Raw genomic sequence first — 17811 nt, 5'->3', positions numbered from 1 at the left:
TCACACACAATCCTGTATAACCCAAGCCGATGTGCTTCCCTCCACTCTGGCTGTGAGGTGGGCGGAGCTGTGAGCTTCACCTGCGGCGAATGGGACAGGATGGCCCAGTTCTCTCTCACAGAACTGTGAGCTGTCAAAATGGCATGCTTTTATTTTGAAATGCAGCCGCATCGCCAACTGGAGCTTCAGTCCCGAATGTTTTTTGTCTTTTGTTTTCACTCATCAGCGACAGATCGCTACTCCCACTCACAGCAAGCTGGGCGTTCCACTGTGGTTTGGCAGTGAATTAAAACATTTGGAATCCTAATGTTTGAATTCACCGCTTCACCAGTGTGTTTTTCCTGTTTGTGAGACCAACCCCTCTTCCGTATCCAGGTTACTGGTACGGAAGCCTGGAGAGGCCAACATTCCTCAAATGTGTTTTTTCCTACTTGCTGAAAAGAATTAATTGAATATAACATAATACATTATTAATCCCACAGTGGGACATCCACTCATTACAGCAGCGCATGCACGTAGTATCATGGATTTTAACAATATGTTTATCAATAACCCATTTCCTGCAGTCGGAGAGAGAAGGAGACAATGAGCACCAAGTCAAATAGTTAAAACTGGTAAAATGCCCCGAACATTCGGTCACAGAGTTTATTTATAGAGAGAGAGAGATTGTGTGTGTGTGTGTGTGTGGGAAGTCAAGAATGTGTGTGTGTGTCTTGTGTGGGTGTGTCTGAATAAGTGAGCATGCAGAGAGGAATAGGGCAATACATTTACTTTCATTTGATTGAATCAAGAATTAATAAACATAAATTTTTCCATAACATTCCCTCCTGTTTATCTGAATAGGATAACCAAACAAAAGGAAGCAACAAAACAAAACAAAACCAAATAAGGAAAACGGGAATAAGTAGAATAATAAGGAATTTTATCCACTTCCATAACTTGTTACCATCATCCATGAAAGCTACATCAATCACGACTGTAGACAAAAATGATAAGCATCAAAACAAGAAAAATAATAAGTAAAGTAATAAACACTCTGATCAGATATGAAAGGTCCAGAATCAACACGATGAGGCAAACACAGCATGAGGTGCTGCAATCATTTGTCTACTGCGGATCGTAATCTCAATCCCGTTAACTTGTCCAAAGAATCATTCCATACAAAGTTCAGTACAAAAATCAGCAAAATAATAAGAACAAATAAAGTAATAAACACGATAATGTAAACACAACTGACAATAATATCTTACAGCAGTTCACAGAGATAGAAAATGGAATCTGCTAAATCAACACAATTATAACCTTAAGAAAAACTATTTCATACATATTGAAATGAATTTACTGTGATGCACAATTCTACAATTTATGGCAGTTCCTGTAAGGAGATTGGGAAGGGTTCGCAAAACCAGATAATACACTGAAAACATCAGTACAGTGTATTGAAACATCATGTGAATTTAGCTTAAGGCTCCAAGTTGCAGATGAGTCTTTCTGTGAAGGAGGAAAAATGAAGGTGTAATATTAATTTATGCAGCTCTAACTATGGCAGAGCTGAGGCAAACCAGGCGTTCTTCATCAAAGGGCTTGTCCGTGGACTGAGAGTCTTGGTTGGAGAATAGGTTTGAAAGTCAGAGTCCTCTTCCATTGATCAGGATGGTTTCAGTCTTACGTTGATGAGTACCTTGATGTCCAGGTCCGGAGCGTAATAACGTAGATCGGTACATGAAGCGCAAAGTTCAACTTCTCAATAGGAAGACTTCAGGGTCCTTCCGTGGCGTGTCGAGGCGATTGTCCAATTGTCAGGGAGCTGATCTTGTCCCCGAAAAGTCCTTCAGGTCCTTGACCGTGAACCCAGTCTGGAGATTTGGGTGCAGGTGCTTGAAGTAGTTGGTCCTTTTCCAGCGTCTCTTCTTCGCTGTGTCCTCTTGTAGTTGTGTCCAGGAGTCGTCAGCTGAGGTGGATGCAGGTTACGTTGTCATGTAGATGAGCGGTCGGGGAGAAGCCCCAATCCGTCATTTCAGCTCCAGTTCTAGTACCCCCTCAAATGCTGCTGTCTCAGTTATTCCACCAGGTGCTGAGAGGCGGCCCAAGTGCAGGGCCATGAGTGCGACCACCAACATCAACAATGTGGTGAACCCAGCAAGCTTGATGCAGATCTTTATCTTATCTTTATCTTGATCTTATCTTCACCAGTTTGAGAGATGGCACCCTGGTGGTGGCCCACCCCTTTGAGGCGGACTTCGTTAACGCGCTAGAGCAGTTAGTTGACGGTGATGAGCTTGCAGTGGGATCGATGAATCCAAGATGGCCTCTCAGCAATCTTCACAGCAGTGGGAGTAATGAGGAGTACGTCGAATGGACCTCTGGCTGCCCCATCTGTTTCGCTTCAGCACCTTCATCAGAACCCAATTTCCTGGTTTCACGACCTGTGGCGAAAAAGCTCAAGAAAATTCTGGGAGATCACTGTTGATTTTGAATTGTTTTCAGCAACAGTCATCTAATATTTAAGGTAATTCCATCCAGGCAGTGTAATAATTTGAGAAAATTGTTATCAGTCTTCCCTCCTCGCTCACCAGAAACAAAACATAACCAAAAAGGGTCCGACACCAACAAACATTGTGCCAACCCGATGTTAAAAGTGGACCTCACATACATGTGAAAAACACCCATCCCAAGGAACTTGCAATTACTAGCTCACATCAGCAGGTAGCAGAGTCGTGCAACACAGTGTGCATAAAACAACAAAACAAACTAAACAACTAACAAAAAGCCATAATCCGTGGAAAGAAAATTAAAAATAAACACAAAAAGTGATTTACATTACGTAGGTTTAACAGGAGAAATTGTAGTAAAAGAACTGTAGCAAAAATAATTATCTAATAAAATCAAAAAGAATCAACCCATCTGGGAAAAAGGGTGAGCTTGTCAACATCCCCAAGCTCATATCAAAAATAATAATATCATAGACTCAATGTGTTTGCTCTCATTATGACAGAAACTTTCATCTCTAGTGACTTCTTAATTTAATTTCTTTGCTCCTAGCACTGGAATTAACTAACAACGAAACCAGTCCTAATTAGGCTTGGGCGGTATTACGGTATTACCGTATACACGCGGTATTACAAAATAGCGACGGTGTCAGTTCCAATACCGTCATGAAAAACAGCTGTGCGACTGACCAGTTCCTCTATCCTCCCCATACTCCAGCTCTGCAGGTAGAGAGTGTTGGCTGTGTCAGAAAACGACCTCCAGCTTACAAAGTCAATAAAAACCACAATTCTAAAAAAGCTGGAGGCCAAGTATGAATCTGATTCAGTGCGCAAATTAATGCGAAAATGCCCTTTCCTCGACCCTCGTTACCGTGGCAGATACGAGCTTGATGACAACGCACTGGCTGAAATCAAAGCTGAATTACAGGCTGAGATCGTGAGCTTAGAGGGGCAAACAGCACCCGAAGCATCCAAACCATAGAGGAACGAGCACAACCTGAACCCCCACGCAAAAAGATGTCTCTGTGAGCTCTCCTGCAAAAACGAGCCGCTGCGCTGACGCGCTGCGCCGGAGGGTCCCGTCAGCCGCGCAGAGCAGCGAGCTGGAGCTGAAATAACAGCGTACTGTTTGGAACCTGTTATTCAAGGGGACGAAGACCCTCTTCTCTGGTGGAAATATGCTGGCAGTCGTTTTCCCCAGATGTCACGACTGGCCCGGAGGTATCTATGTAATTGTGCCACCAGCTCACCATCGGAGCGGGTTTTCAGCACCGCAGGTAAAGTTGTTGGTCCACAACGTGCAAACTTGAACCCAGAAAAAGTAAACATTCTGGTTTTTCTGGCGAGAAATCTTAACTAGATTTGCTGCAACATGCCGTAATGTGTCCTGTGTGTGTGTGTGTGTGTGTGTGTGTGTTCGCGCACGCGTGTGGCCGTGTGACGAGTTTTCTTTTTATAATTTTAATGCAGTTGTTTTGGTTGTAATAATTTTTTATAATTTCAATGTTTATGGTTATTCAACTCTTGTTGACTGTTACAGCTTATTTGCACTGTTTCATGCTGCTTGTTGATAAGTTGTTCACTTGATTTGCGCACAACAGCGGTCCTGGGTTTTTACGTTGATTTAGTGCAGTTGGACTGTTGACTCTTTGCACTTGTTTATAAGCCGCGTTTTTGTGTTAATAAATGTTGTTAATAGTATGTGAGTTGCGTTGTTATTTTTTTAGTAATTGTTTGGTATTCGGATTCAGAAAGGTGAAGGTCCACTTGAGGCTTACGTCATACTTTTTAAGTATTCACGGTAATACCGTATACCGGGGTAAAATTAAGTGGAAGTTAGACGGTATTCAAATTTGGATACCGCCCAAGCCTAGTCCTAATTATAAAAATAACATTTCAGCTCCACATAGATTCAGCAAGGTAAGGTTGCTTCAGAGAACATCAACAATGTACAATGTCACTTAATAATGCTACTCAAATAATGTGTAAACTTTGTCAGCAGGAGATAAATACTTCTAAATTAAAGCTCCATAAGTGAAATCGGACAACAGAATTATCTAGGGAAAACAAAGCCCATCTGTCACATAGAGACAGTGAACGATCGAAATTAAAACAGCTGACGGTGTTCTTAGATAGATTGAAAAGATGATAATCGTTTCAGGAAGTGAAAAGACGTACTAAACAAAAGAAATAATTCATAATTTACAAAAGTCTACTTGCTCTAAAAAGGTTATACTACAGGAAACAAGGAAATGCATGAGGAGGAACCCAAAGTAGTTTAGAGGTCAAGCAGAGGAGTATAACTAAGTGTGATTATGAACAACTAAAGCATTTATACTCACAAAACAGCAAGTAATATACAAAATAAAAGACTGACAAATGTAAGAACTACTAAATAAATATGGAATCAGGTCACTCTCAAATTAATGTGACCATCAAAGAGCATCTGTCTGGTCATCATGCTGCTGATCAAATCTAAGGGTCATTTAGGACAAGTGTCATCTTATAATGCTTGTCTAGCAATAACAAAACAATGACGATGAGTCAAGGGCGAGAGCTGCTCTCTCTTTGTTGAATTAAGAAGGTGATAATAAAGTGGGAGCTGATTAGGTACAAAGTAGGGGCAAAGTAACGATTTACCAAAAATAACAGAAAATATTCACTAACCTGCACAGAAGGAGTTCATTATTAATTACATAAACAGTTAATTTAGAAACAATATAGATTGGCTAACACAAGGTAGAGGTATGTACATAACTTCTTTACTCTTCATGCCTAGTAAAGAACTAGATTCTGATCATAAATCAATGCTACTGAAGTCATGGACACTAAATCAAGGTGTAGGTAACTTCAGTCATAAACGGGGAAGACTCATGTGTTAGGAAAGTCTCAAGGTCATAGCCTAATGTAAAAGAAAAACCTATGGTAACTTAAAAATCCATCTACCTACAATACTTCTGAAGATATTGGGTGATCTCTAATGATATTGGATTAATAATAGTATTTAAAAATCTGCTTGAGGGAGCGAACTAGGTCATTCATAGATGATGGTTTAAAAGGGCACAATCAGTATTCATGAAAGTCTAGGACATCACACACTGTCCCTTATGTTCTAATGATAAGGTAAGTCAGAATCAAAAAAACAAAACATTTATCATCACTCCAAAATGTGACATTTCCATTCTGTTCATTTAACCTCCTATCAAGGGTCACACTCTGCTTAATGTTATTTTGGTTCTTCTCATAATCAAGTTTTAGTCGGTATTCAACAGACGCAATAGCGTCAGAGAGTTAGCAGATTGTCAAGAGGAATCAGCTAACCACTTGACTCGGAGAAGGGTCAGGCCCCACTCTGTGTGTGAATAGGTCAGCGTAGCCTCCAGCAGTCTCCTTCTGTTTGGGTTATGATAAGGAGACAGCGAGGTTTGGCATGGCACTGAGAATTGGCCTTATCCCACACAGTCACATTAAAAGAAAAAAAACAATTGAATTTACTACGAAATAGCCGAATCACTCATTAAGCTAAATGACATTCCTCAGCTAAATCCTATTTATAGATAAATTTAGATATGTAACAAAGATTTTTAAACTTTGTCATGTTTTATGAAATCCCAGTTATGAATGAAGGTAATTTCATACCGTCTGCCCTTAAGAAAAAGAAATATTTGGTCATTGACTAAATTTACTCGATTCAAATTTAAATAAATTTATTTGATGTGTTCAGCAATAAATATGTTCATTAAGTTATTTAAAATCTACCAACATTTAAAGGTTTCAGTCTAAAGTGAGCAAGGTCGGCCGAGCAGGCTGGGTCAGCAGTATCCTACTCTTATCTCTACTGGCTCTGAAAGCATGAGCCGATGTCGATGTCTACATTCCAAAGAGGACAGAAACCTCAAATCTATACACACACACACACACACACACACACACACACACACACACACACACATATATATATATATATATATATATATATATATATATATATATATATGAGAAAAAAAGACTATGTACTAGTTAGCTTTTCAACTCAAATCAAATCAAACTTTGTTTATATAGAACTTTTCATGCACAGGAAGCAACACAAATTGCTTAAAAGATTAAAATGACCCATACAACCCTAACCCATTCCCTCCCTTTCCCACACTTAAAACAATTATGACAGTTTCACTCCCAATCCACAAACCATTCTCAAGCACACACACACACACACACACACACACACACACGCGCGCGCGCACACTAAAAGGGAGATTGTATAAAGAAAATGACCACAGGAAAACCGGACCACTGTTTCTTTATTCACTCGCTTGTATGGAGTGAACATCCCACAAACAACACACAGAAGTCAGAACTATTGGTAAATACTAAATAAAGAGACTCTTAGCAAGTTTGACATCACTTTCTTTGGTCTTGCCTCTTTATATAAACAAATAAAACCCAAAACTAACATAACTGTTCTTAAAACAGACATTCCTGTATTTTCTTTGTAACAGTTAATGTTTTAAATTATGGTTTTAAACACAACCCAAAATAAAGGTTCCATATTTAATGTGTTTTACCACTTTTACTCTGGATTATTTTAAGTAATATTTTTATAACTGACAAGATTATCTTTCAAGCCTGAATAGAACCGAGAAGTTTACAAATAACCCCATTAATTAGACACATCTGCTATTACCTCCACAATAGCCCTAAACATGGCAGTGTTTTACTGTTATTTAGCAAAGTCAAACGGACAAACGCCATGACGGGAACACGAGGCCTTCATATGCTAACAGTACTGCCGACCGAGTTAGTTTCACATGTCTTGAACAACACACTACCACCGAACATGCAAAGCAACACTAACACATTCCCACAGCATTACAAACACACATACACCATTCCCTTTAGGGGTTTATCAGTTGCCTGCTCAACCATTTGGTATAGCATATTTTGAGACACCATATTTAATGGACAGGATTATTTAACTTAACTTAACCTTATTGAGCCATTGGTTGAGTTATGTTGCACTAAAAAAATCCACTAGATGGCACTGTGTCAGGAAATTGCAGGCCTCATCTGCAGTGCTCCCACCAGGAAATCAGAAACCAAAAAATCACTCTGGACACAAGGACTGTTTTGGCAAAAAATTGTGAAGGTAAGTACATTTTTCCACTGTAAAATCATGTCATAGTATTTGCAGAACGTTATTATGTCATTTGATACCAGAAAATAACTGTAATCAATTCAGAATATATTTTCTAAAACATGCTCAACCAAACGGTTGTAAGGTTAGCAACACTAAGCTAATGTTTAGAAATTTAGTTTTGACATGTTAAATTTACTATTTTCCATGAAATAAAATTATTTAATGATCTATACATTTAAGTATTAGGTGTTTTAATTGTTTTACATGACAAAGTAAAAAAGATTTACTCTGTCATTGTTTTCAAAATGTTGTTTTAAATGATAGGTAAAACAAAAATAAAACCATTGCAGTTATTTGAATTTTACAAAACCATCTACAACACCTACAATTTCCTTTTCTTTTACATTTAATAGATGAATTGCAAATCCTTTTATGGAACAAGGCAACACACTTCTCTGGCCCTTGTGCCTGAAAATTCTCAGGACTCTGATGGTGAACTGAGTGATGATGACCCTATAGAGGATCCAGATTTTCAACCCAATTTTGCAGATGATAGTGATGAAAGCTATTTTGATGTTTCCATGGAAGAAGATGCTCCTTCAACAAGCAGATAAACACTGTTGTCTCGTAAAAAGAGCAAAAAAAGGAAACGCACCCTAAAAACTGTTCCCTTGGAAGAAGCAGAGGATACATTATACCCATATTCCTTCTCAGTCCCCAAAAAAGATGCAAGAAGAATCTGGAAGCATGAAGACATTGAAGAATTGCAAGTTCCAGCAGCAAGTTTTGAGCCCCCTGAGGCTCTACAGTCCCCATTCCAGTACTTCAAAATGCTCTTCGCTGATGAAATGATTGATCATATTGCTTATCATACCAATCTGTATTCTGCTCAAGAGTTGGGGGACACAATCAAGACTAGCCCTAAGGAAATAGAAGATTTTCTGTCAATCCTCCTATTTATGGGTGTTTTCAACTTTCCATCACTAGAAGATTACTGGCACCATGAGTCACGTTTCAGTGTGATAGCCGATATCATGCCAAAGAAGAGATTCCAGCTGTTGCGCCGGTTCATTCATTTCAACGATAATCAGCAGTGTAATAACAGCGGAGACCGATTTAACAAAATCAGACCTCTCTTTGACATGCTTCATGAGCAATGCCTCCAGATACCATCAACATATAAGCACAGCGTGGATGAGGTCATGGTAGCCTATAAAGGCACAAGGGCTGGCAATCTCCGTCAATATATTGCCAACAAACCACACAAGTGGGGCTTTAAATTGTTTTGCTGAGCCAGTTCATCTGGCATCATTCATGACCTGCTGCTTTATCAGGGAGCTTCCACATTCTTCAACACTACCCTCAGTGAAGAGGAGCAGATGTTACCTTTGGGAGCCAAAGTGGTGACAACACTTTGTAAAACCATAACACAGCCCAGGCTTTCTGTTGTGTTTTGTGACAACTATTTTACCAGTTTTAAACTGGTGAAGTACCTGGACACCTCGTTGGGTGTCAAATGCATTGGCACTGTTCGACCAAATCGCACAGGTATAGCCACTTTGATGACAGACAAAGAGCTGACAAAGAAAGGGCGTGGAGCTTTTGACTACAAGGCTGCTGAAGGGGTGATCGCAGTAAAATGGTTTGACAACAAATGTGTGAATCTGCTGAGTAATGCCATTGGGGTCATGCCATTGTCAACTGTCAAACGCTGGAGCAAAGAGTCCAAGGCAAAGATTTCCATCCCATGCCCATCACTCATCCATGCCTACAACGAGCATATGGGAGGGATTGATCTCTCTGACATGCTGGTACACCTGTACAAGACCCCAGCCAAGTCTACAAGATGGTACCTACCACTCTTTGGGTACGTGCTTGATCGATGCATTACAAATTCCTGGCTGGTCTACAAAAGGGAGTGTGGACAACTGAATCAGAAACCAATCTCCTTGAAAAGATTCCGCCTTGCAGTTGTCCATAGCTTGAAACAAGTCAACAAGTTAGCATCCAAAGTTGGCCGACCATCATCCAGCTCTCCACCCCCATCAAAGAAACGCCACATCACAAGACCCTCACAACCACAACCAGATGTGCGATACGACAGCTGTGGGCATTGGCCACTTCACTGTGACAAGCGAGGCCGATGCAGTTATTGTCCAAAGGGTGTGTCAAGATGGAAATGCCAGAAATGCAATGTTTTTCTGTGCTTGAATGCAAATCAGGAATGCTTTGCAGTGTACCACCAGAGGTTCTAATGATCAGGAGGTATTGGTGCAGTTGCATCATAAATGAGAAAAGAAAAAAACCTGAAAAAATTCAGTTTCTTCTCTAATTTCCAGTGCAAAGTGGAAATGGTGAATAGGATACTTTCAGAATTTTATGGAAAGTAAAAAATGTTTATGCTGTTTCAACACTACAATGAAAGGTCAGAAGTAAACTTGCATGTTCGGAGCATTTTTGACAGTATTTGTATAAAATGTTTCTGATCATTATTTGTGTTTTTTTTTACACTATGTTAGAATAACTTCCAAAGTTGAAATGGAATCTGTTTGATGTCTTACTACCAAAATAAATTGGGTAAAAATTTTGAGTAGTTATTTTTATTTCAAAAAGAGTATAATGCTGACCTTTTTTCCCCTAGTTGTTATAGTCTATTTTACTTTATTTACTTTTACCATAGAGACACATCTCAACTGTTTGGTAGAGGGTAGTAATTAAAAAAGTATGAAGTGTGTATAAAAAAATTGATTGTGATCATTATTCACTTGAAGGAATAGAAAATACAAACAAATAATTTTTTCATTAGGTTTTTCTTGGTGGGGTAGTCAAAGGGTTAAAAGGGAGATAATATAAGAAAAATTACCTCAGGAAAACCAGACCACTGTTCCTTTATTCACTCGCTTGTATTGAGTGAAGAGGACAGCACGCGGCTCCTCCCTAGTGGGCCCTCCAGGTAATGACGGTGGATCAACCCCATTCTCAGCCAAGAAACTATGATTGAGTACCTTAAATATTTAAACCAAGCATTAAAACCCAAAGCAAACCCATAAATGCAGGTTATCACAAAAATCAAAACTGATTTTACAGTAATGGGAATTATATACCCTGTAACACACACTCATACACATTAAACACATAACACATTAAAAGACCACAGTAAACACTAGGCTGAGCTCAGATTGGACAGGTAATGAAAGACACGACATCAAGGGAGCCATCTGCCTCGACAGCAGCAGATCGACGGCAGCAGCCAAGACACCAATCCAGGGAGCTCTGGGAGGGAGGGTGGCAACCCCAACCACTACCTGGGCACTACCCTAGGATCGCCCCAGCCGCCGCCATTGGTCCCGAGGCAGAGGACTCCACAGAGGAAATACTGGAAGGATTAAAATACGTGACATGTAAAATAACAAGAGCTAATATGTAAAATATCTAAAATCTGATGTAAAATATCCAATAAAATGTAATTATACAAATAAAACAACATCAATGTGTAACACAACAGTAACTAGATAAATTGCATTTCTTGCAGAAATGCTGTTTGGATGCTGGATAGCTTAAACTGTTAGCTAAATCAGCTTAATAGCTGAACTGAAGCTGAAAGTAAGCTAAACTGTCAAAATGAGCTGAATGTGTTTAAAGATGTAGAAGCAAAAATCACTAACAAGCAAATAAAGCACAAAAAGTAAGTGAAGAATTAAGAAAACTAATCCTAAACAGCAAAAAACTGAAATCTGTGAACGTTGTATAAAAATCTGGACAGCTAAAATGTCTAAACCAGGGGTGTCAAACTCAAACTCACACGGGGCCGAAATGAAACTCTGGGACGGAGTCGAGGGCCAAACTTAATATTTTTTGAAAAAGGGACGGCAAATTTGCACATTTTCTTTATCAACATGTATGCAATTTTGAACCTTTAAATTAGGAAACAAACATATTTCTGCATTAACACTGAATGTGGAATAACCAAATTACACACGAGCAAGTCAGTTTTAAATAAAACGCATCAGTGGTATTCATTACTTGTGGTATAATCAGCATTTTTAAAATCTATTCAGGATTTATGTTTTCTTGTTGTTTATTCATTTTTCTTATTTTTATTCTCCTTTTTTTCTCCTGTAATAAGTGTCATCGCTGCTGTGACGTCTAGCTTTCCCCGCTGAGGAACAAATAAAGGGATTTTCTATTCTATTCATCTATCTGCAGCCTTTCCACTTCCTTTTTTACTGTAGGTTAAATCTTTTCTCACGGGCCAACAACAAAATAAAAATATCATTTTATCTTAAATGAAAATGCAATATCTCACCTGTTAACTTTCATGTTTTGGAGCAGAAAAAGAGCATAAAACCAACATATTTAAAGCTCAGTTTGCTCCACTGGTTTACTGTGATGCTCACCTGTTCCAGCCAGATACCTGCATCATGGGGTTGAGCTCTGCTGAGGCAACACTTTCTCACTCCCAGCGCGTCAAAAACAAACGCTTGGTCAGCCACCCTCCACGTCAGACCCCTGACGCCAAAAGTGCCCTTTTTCGTTACTTATGTGCGAAAAGGGGTTTTCCCTTATTTGACTGCAGATCCCAATGCAGCGTTACACTGACGCGATGAGATGTCTGCAGCCAGGGTACCAAACAAGCTAATTGTACCTCACCTTAACCTTATCCTCTTATTTAACCTTGTCCTCTTATTTAACCTTGTCCTCACCCCTATCCTAACCTTAACCATCTTGCTAGCGAACACGTTAGTGATGTGTCGATCGCTCTAAAAGCCGGCTCTATGAAGTCAACTGCGGGAGCCGCCTCGTGATTGGTCGAGTTTGGACCAAGCCAACGCGAGGGGGAGGTTTCAACTACCACGGTGGAGGTTAAAAGTAGAGGGTATGTGTAACCTCCCCCTCACCAGATGGTATGTTCTAACGTTCCTCTTGGGCAACTAATACGAAAATTGACAGTCAGACTCTGACTGTCAGAGTCAGAATGCATGGGAAAGAAACGCTTGATCACAGTGAGAGGGGAAGGTTATAAATAGTGAAACGTTAAGGTTCAGGTGCGGTTAAACGAGCTGGTTCGGTGCCGCATCTAAGGTTTAGGTGCGGATAAACGAGCTGGTTCGGTGCAGCATCAGCGGATATCTGATCACGTCAGTTTTACGCTGCATTGGGATCTGCAGTTGCAAAAGGGAAAAACCCCTTTTCGCACATAAGTAACGAAAAAGGGCACTTTTGGCGTCTGGGGTCTGACGTGGAGGGTGGCTGACCAAACGTTTGTTTCCGACGCTTAGGGTGTGAGAATGTGTTGGCTGAGGAGGAGACTCCTGTTGTTTTGTTCATCTTCATCATAATAATGACAACATTAGATGAAAACAGGTGCTCACATAGGTTTGTGCTGATGAACATGTCTGAGCAGCTTGACCACGTTGTTGTGTGTCGGGGAGGAAACACGACAGCAACCACAGAGCCGTGCTGATTTGAGCGTGGAGTTATATCAGCTCTGTCTGGACGTTAGTTGGAAAACTTTCGCTTTCAGTCGTGAGCACATTACTGAGCGGCTAGAATCTCCGTTTCTGGGCTTCAACGTCAGAAAACAGTTGAGTGAACTCGGCGCTGAGTGAGAGGAGTGTTTAGTTTGTCCGAGACAGCGGAGCTGCAGACACCCGGCAGCAGGCGCTGGAAAAAACACAAAGGAGGGGGCGCGTCGGCTCCGCGCTGACACCGCAAAGCATCATGGGAGTTGAAGTCTTTGCGGTAAAATCGGCCAGCTGGCCAGTTTTAATATATTTTTGATATTTATCTCGCAGGCCACATAAAAATGCTCTGCGGGCTGCATCTGGCCCGCGGGCCTTGAGTCTGTCATATGTGGTCTAAACGCTTGTTATGTCACTTGGACAAGTTTAACAGTTTAATCTTTACCTTTAGCTGAACTGCAAAATTAGCAGCTTATGCTGAATTCAGAAACTGATTGCTGAACCTGCTGAATAACTGAAGTGAAGCTGAAACTAAGCTTAACTGTCAAAATGAGCTGAATGTATTTAAAGATTTAGAAGCAAAAATCACCAACAAGTGTAATAAAGCTCAGAATGAGCTCAGATCACAACATGCCCTATAGGTTAAAAAAAATTGTAAGTCGCTTTGGGTAAAAGCGTCTGCTAAGCACATAAACAACATAAACAACAACATAAACAACAATAAAGGTGAAGATTGGACAAAAAGTGCTAAACAGCAGAAAACTTTAATCTTTGAACAATGATTAAAAACTCGAAATTTGAAATGTTAAAACAGCTGGCATTTGAATGAGAACAGTTTAACGGGTACATTTTTACAATTGGCTGAACTGTGAATTTAGAAACATTTGCTGAGATCTGAAACTGATAGATTAGCATTTGTTCAGACTTGATATGGGATGGATGAATGGTTGGATGAATGAAATGACGGATGGCTTGTTGGATGGATGTTAGATGGTTTATTAGATGGATGGATGGATGGATGGATAGATAGAAGCATGGATGGATTTATATGTGGATGGATGGATTCCTTAGGCCAAGCCGATCGATTTGTTGTCTCGCATGTGTGGGTGTGTAATTCCATTTAGCCAGAAGACGATTGACCTCTCTCAACCAATCAGGGAGCTGGGAAGGAGCGGGGCACTTTCCCACCTTCTGACAGTCAATCAAATTTAACTTGTTTCTAGTTTTAAGTACAGATAGTTCAAAAAGATCAAAAATAGGAGTCTGTTATTGCCTCAATATTCATCTTTTTATATTAATTCCTATGAGACTTGGTTAAAGTGATTTGTAGTTCCGTGTGTTGCCATGGTAACAGATGACAGAAGTCTGCATGAATAAAGCAATGTACAATGTCACATGACTCTTTTAAACTTTGAATAACATTTCTATATTAAAGTATGTTGATACAGTTGTGTCTAAAGTGTTTTTAAATGTGCAGAACACAATATCAAGTTAATACAAGACTCCTGGGACCAAGCAGGTTGAATTGATGTATTATATGTGTGGGTGCATATTGCAGAAGACGATTGAAAACTCTCAGCCAATGAGAGAGCAGCAAAGGAGGAAGGGGCGGTCCCTGTCTTCTGACTAGTGTTAAAATGTCAGCTATGCTGCTAGTTTTAAGTGTATAGAGCTCAGAAAGATAAGAAACAGCAGTAAGGGTAAGGGTTAGTCTATAATCAAACTCTATAAGCTCAATATTAGGCTTTTCACATTTATTTCAATAAGACTTGTTTGGGAATATTCTTATGCATTTGTGTTACCAAGGTAACAGATAACACATTTAAAATGGAATACAAGATTCCTGAGGCCAAGCTGGTCAATTTGATGTGTCATATGTGTGGGTGCTTGATCCCACTTGGACAGAAAATGGTTGAACACTCTCAACCAATCAGAGAGCAGCACTGTTTTCCCGCCTTTTACCCCAGCTGTTGGAGGCCTGCTGCTGTACTCCTGTTAATCAGAGAAACCTTTAGTTCTGTCCTTCAGAAGTGAAATTGGACCTGTCAAACTTCTCATCACTTACGATTTTCTCTGGACAATGCCAGAAATGGAGCAAAGGAGGGCTATTGCTCCTATCTCTGCCCATTATAATTTTTAAGATTTTTTTCTGAAAATCTCAAGCCGTACCTCAACTTCTACCTGTGATTTTAGAAAAACTGAAATAGATGTGTAAAAGATTTTTTAACCATTAATAGCTGAAAGTCTTGTGAGTTTGCTGAAACTTGAATGAAGTCTCTAGGTTAAAGATAACCTATACGAGTAAGAGATCAAAGAAGTGTAACGGAGTAGAGTGATGTAACTATCTAGAGTTGTATTTTAATACACTGTAAGTAGATCACTTTATTATAATCAGAAGAATAGGTTGTTTTTATCATCAGGGAGTTCATTTAAACACTCTGTATTGACTTTGAGACAAGAAAAGAGAGAGAGTTGGGATCGTTTGAGAATCTTTAATTTCTTAATTATAAATTCTTAACAATCTACCAGGACTAACTCTGTGATGGATGAAAATGGATTTGAATGTTGTGTTGGTGCGTGTGTGTGTGTGTGTGTGTGTGTGTGTGTGTGTGGTTGGTTCAGACTCCTTAGGCTGACGTCATTGAATCTGGTAGTCTTTGTTATGACTAGATATCACGAGGCTTATAAAGTGATGACATGAGCCGCTATTTTGCCGTGTACGTACCCAGTGGGGGGCCTCCCAGGTAGATCAGGAAATGCCAGGTCCAAGAACCTCGGATGTGTACTGGAGCTGTCGAAGCAGCGGTCGCAGCACGTCAAAGCCTATCTGAAGGTTCGACCCCGGTACCAATCGGCAGCGTCAGCAGGTGCTCTTATTTTGAAAGGATGTCGTCTGGTTGTTAAACGACGAAAATCTCCAACTTCACAGTTCTTAGTTTAAAGAAGAAAACACATCTGGCCAGGCTGTGCTTTTCTCTAGGATGACGGTGAATAGAACTGAAGTCAAAATGGAACTGAGCTTAAAATGGCGTTGCCTTGTTTTATATCTCTGAATTGTTGATAAGTTTTAGTAAAGCGGATTGGACACTTTAAGTCAACAAGCCAGATTCTCCTGCGGCAGCCGAAAGCTCTGATTGGTTGGAACAATGTGTCATGCGTTTCTATGGAGATGAGGATCAGTCTGTCTGTGCAATAGTCCTGTTTTCATTAAACCATAAATCATGACTTCTTTATTCCACAGATCATTCACTTGATTATTATTGATCAACATATGTTTTGCTTAATTTTTTTAAATCAAAAATAAAGTACTTTGAATAAGTAAAAGCGTTCTTCTTCTCCTTCGGATTCTTCTCCTGGAATGTAAACAGTCTGAGGAACACCCGACCTTGGCGTTGTCAACACGGGTGTTACTGTGCACAGGGGCAGCTGTGTGGAGCTGAAAATAATGAACTTCATAACCTTACAGAAGTGATAGGATTTAGCTGAAAATTGAGCAATCCCATTCATTTCAATGGGACCAAAAATCGCAGAAAATGCTGCATATCTCAAAAAGTATAAAATATTTTAATACCAAAAGTCATTGCCGGCATAAGCTGAATGAGCTGAACGTTTTGATACCAAAATTGTGTAAATAGTTGAAGAATTGTGGAAGTAGTTAAATGCCAAAAAATGTACGGAAGCAGAATAATTAACTATAAAGAGAAACAGGATCACTATAGTTTGAATGCTTTACAGCATTCAAACAATTAGTATAGTAGCAGCAGCTATTGTTAACAGAAGAGAAGTTTTTATCCGGCTCTATTTCTAATTCCAAGTCCGGAGTTTCATAATCCATACATTCAAACGTTTTCAGTTGGAGCTGGTTAGTTGCAGTGATCCTATTTTCTCCAGATGAAGATGAATTGTCCATTTGAGTGTTTATCATGGTGTGTGGTCTGTTGTTACCTTTTTATGGTGCAGTTTATGTTGCTTGTTAGTATTTTTCCAACTCCATACTTCTGATCAGGGGCGTCAGACTGGGGGGGGGGGGGGAAGGGTACCGTTTACCCAGGGCCCACTGCAGGGAGGGGCCCTGAGACAGCTTAAAAATGTTTTATTGTTGTTGTTTTTTCCCCCCAACTTACTTAATGTCTTAATAAACTTCCCTTTACCTGGATAAAGAGGTTAAGAAACACAATTTTGCCTTAAAAATAATAACTGAATAATCTCTGAGGCATCTATCACCCCTTAAAAATGTGCAAAGTGGTTTAGTCCACACCAGCGGCCAGGGGCTGCACGGCCGCATGTACAGCTAATGAGACATCGCAGATGCCTACAGCCAGAGCTGGAGGCAGGAGAGTCAGTCATGTCTTTTCCCAAGAAAGGGAAATCTGGCTTCCAGAAAAGAAAAGAAAAGAAGGAGGAAAAGTTAATTGAACAGAAGCAAGTAGAAGGACGGTGAGCAGCAGCAGCAGAACACAGTTTTAGCTGATATTAGCTAGCTCTCAGAAGCTGCATTCATGTTAGGTGTTCAGTGTTAAACGCCTTTAGTTTCACCATCAAGATCAAATATAAATTAATTAGTGTTATCAGTGAAAACACTAATTAATATATATATATATATATATTAATCAGAATTATTATTGCGGGCGGCCGCCACCAATTAATTTGCGGACCTCGCAGTAAAAACAGGTTCACTCTGTGTGGATATTTCAGCTCCTTCCCAGTCATGGACCAGGACAAA

The 17811-nt window shown here is 39.8% G+C and overlaps 1 protein-coding gene across 5 annotated transcripts in view; it reads left to right on the top strand.

Moving 5' to 3' along the window:
• The window catches only part of tpcn2 (two pore segment channel 2), a 132745-nt gene that overhangs the window by 7371 nt on the left and 107563 nt on the right, over positions 1-17811 (top strand). The window lies entirely within an intron of this gene.

This window comes from Nothobranchius furzeri, chromosome 9 (assembly GCF_043380555.1).
Source record: "Nothobranchius furzeri strain GRZ-AD chromosome 9, NfurGRZ-RIMD1, whole genome shotgun sequence".
In the NCBI taxonomy this organism is placed as follows: Eukaryota; Metazoa; Chordata; class Actinopteri; order Cyprinodontiformes; family Nothobranchiidae; genus Nothobranchius; species Nothobranchius furzeri.
This window is presented reverse-complemented; position numbering and strand designations above follow the sequence as displayed.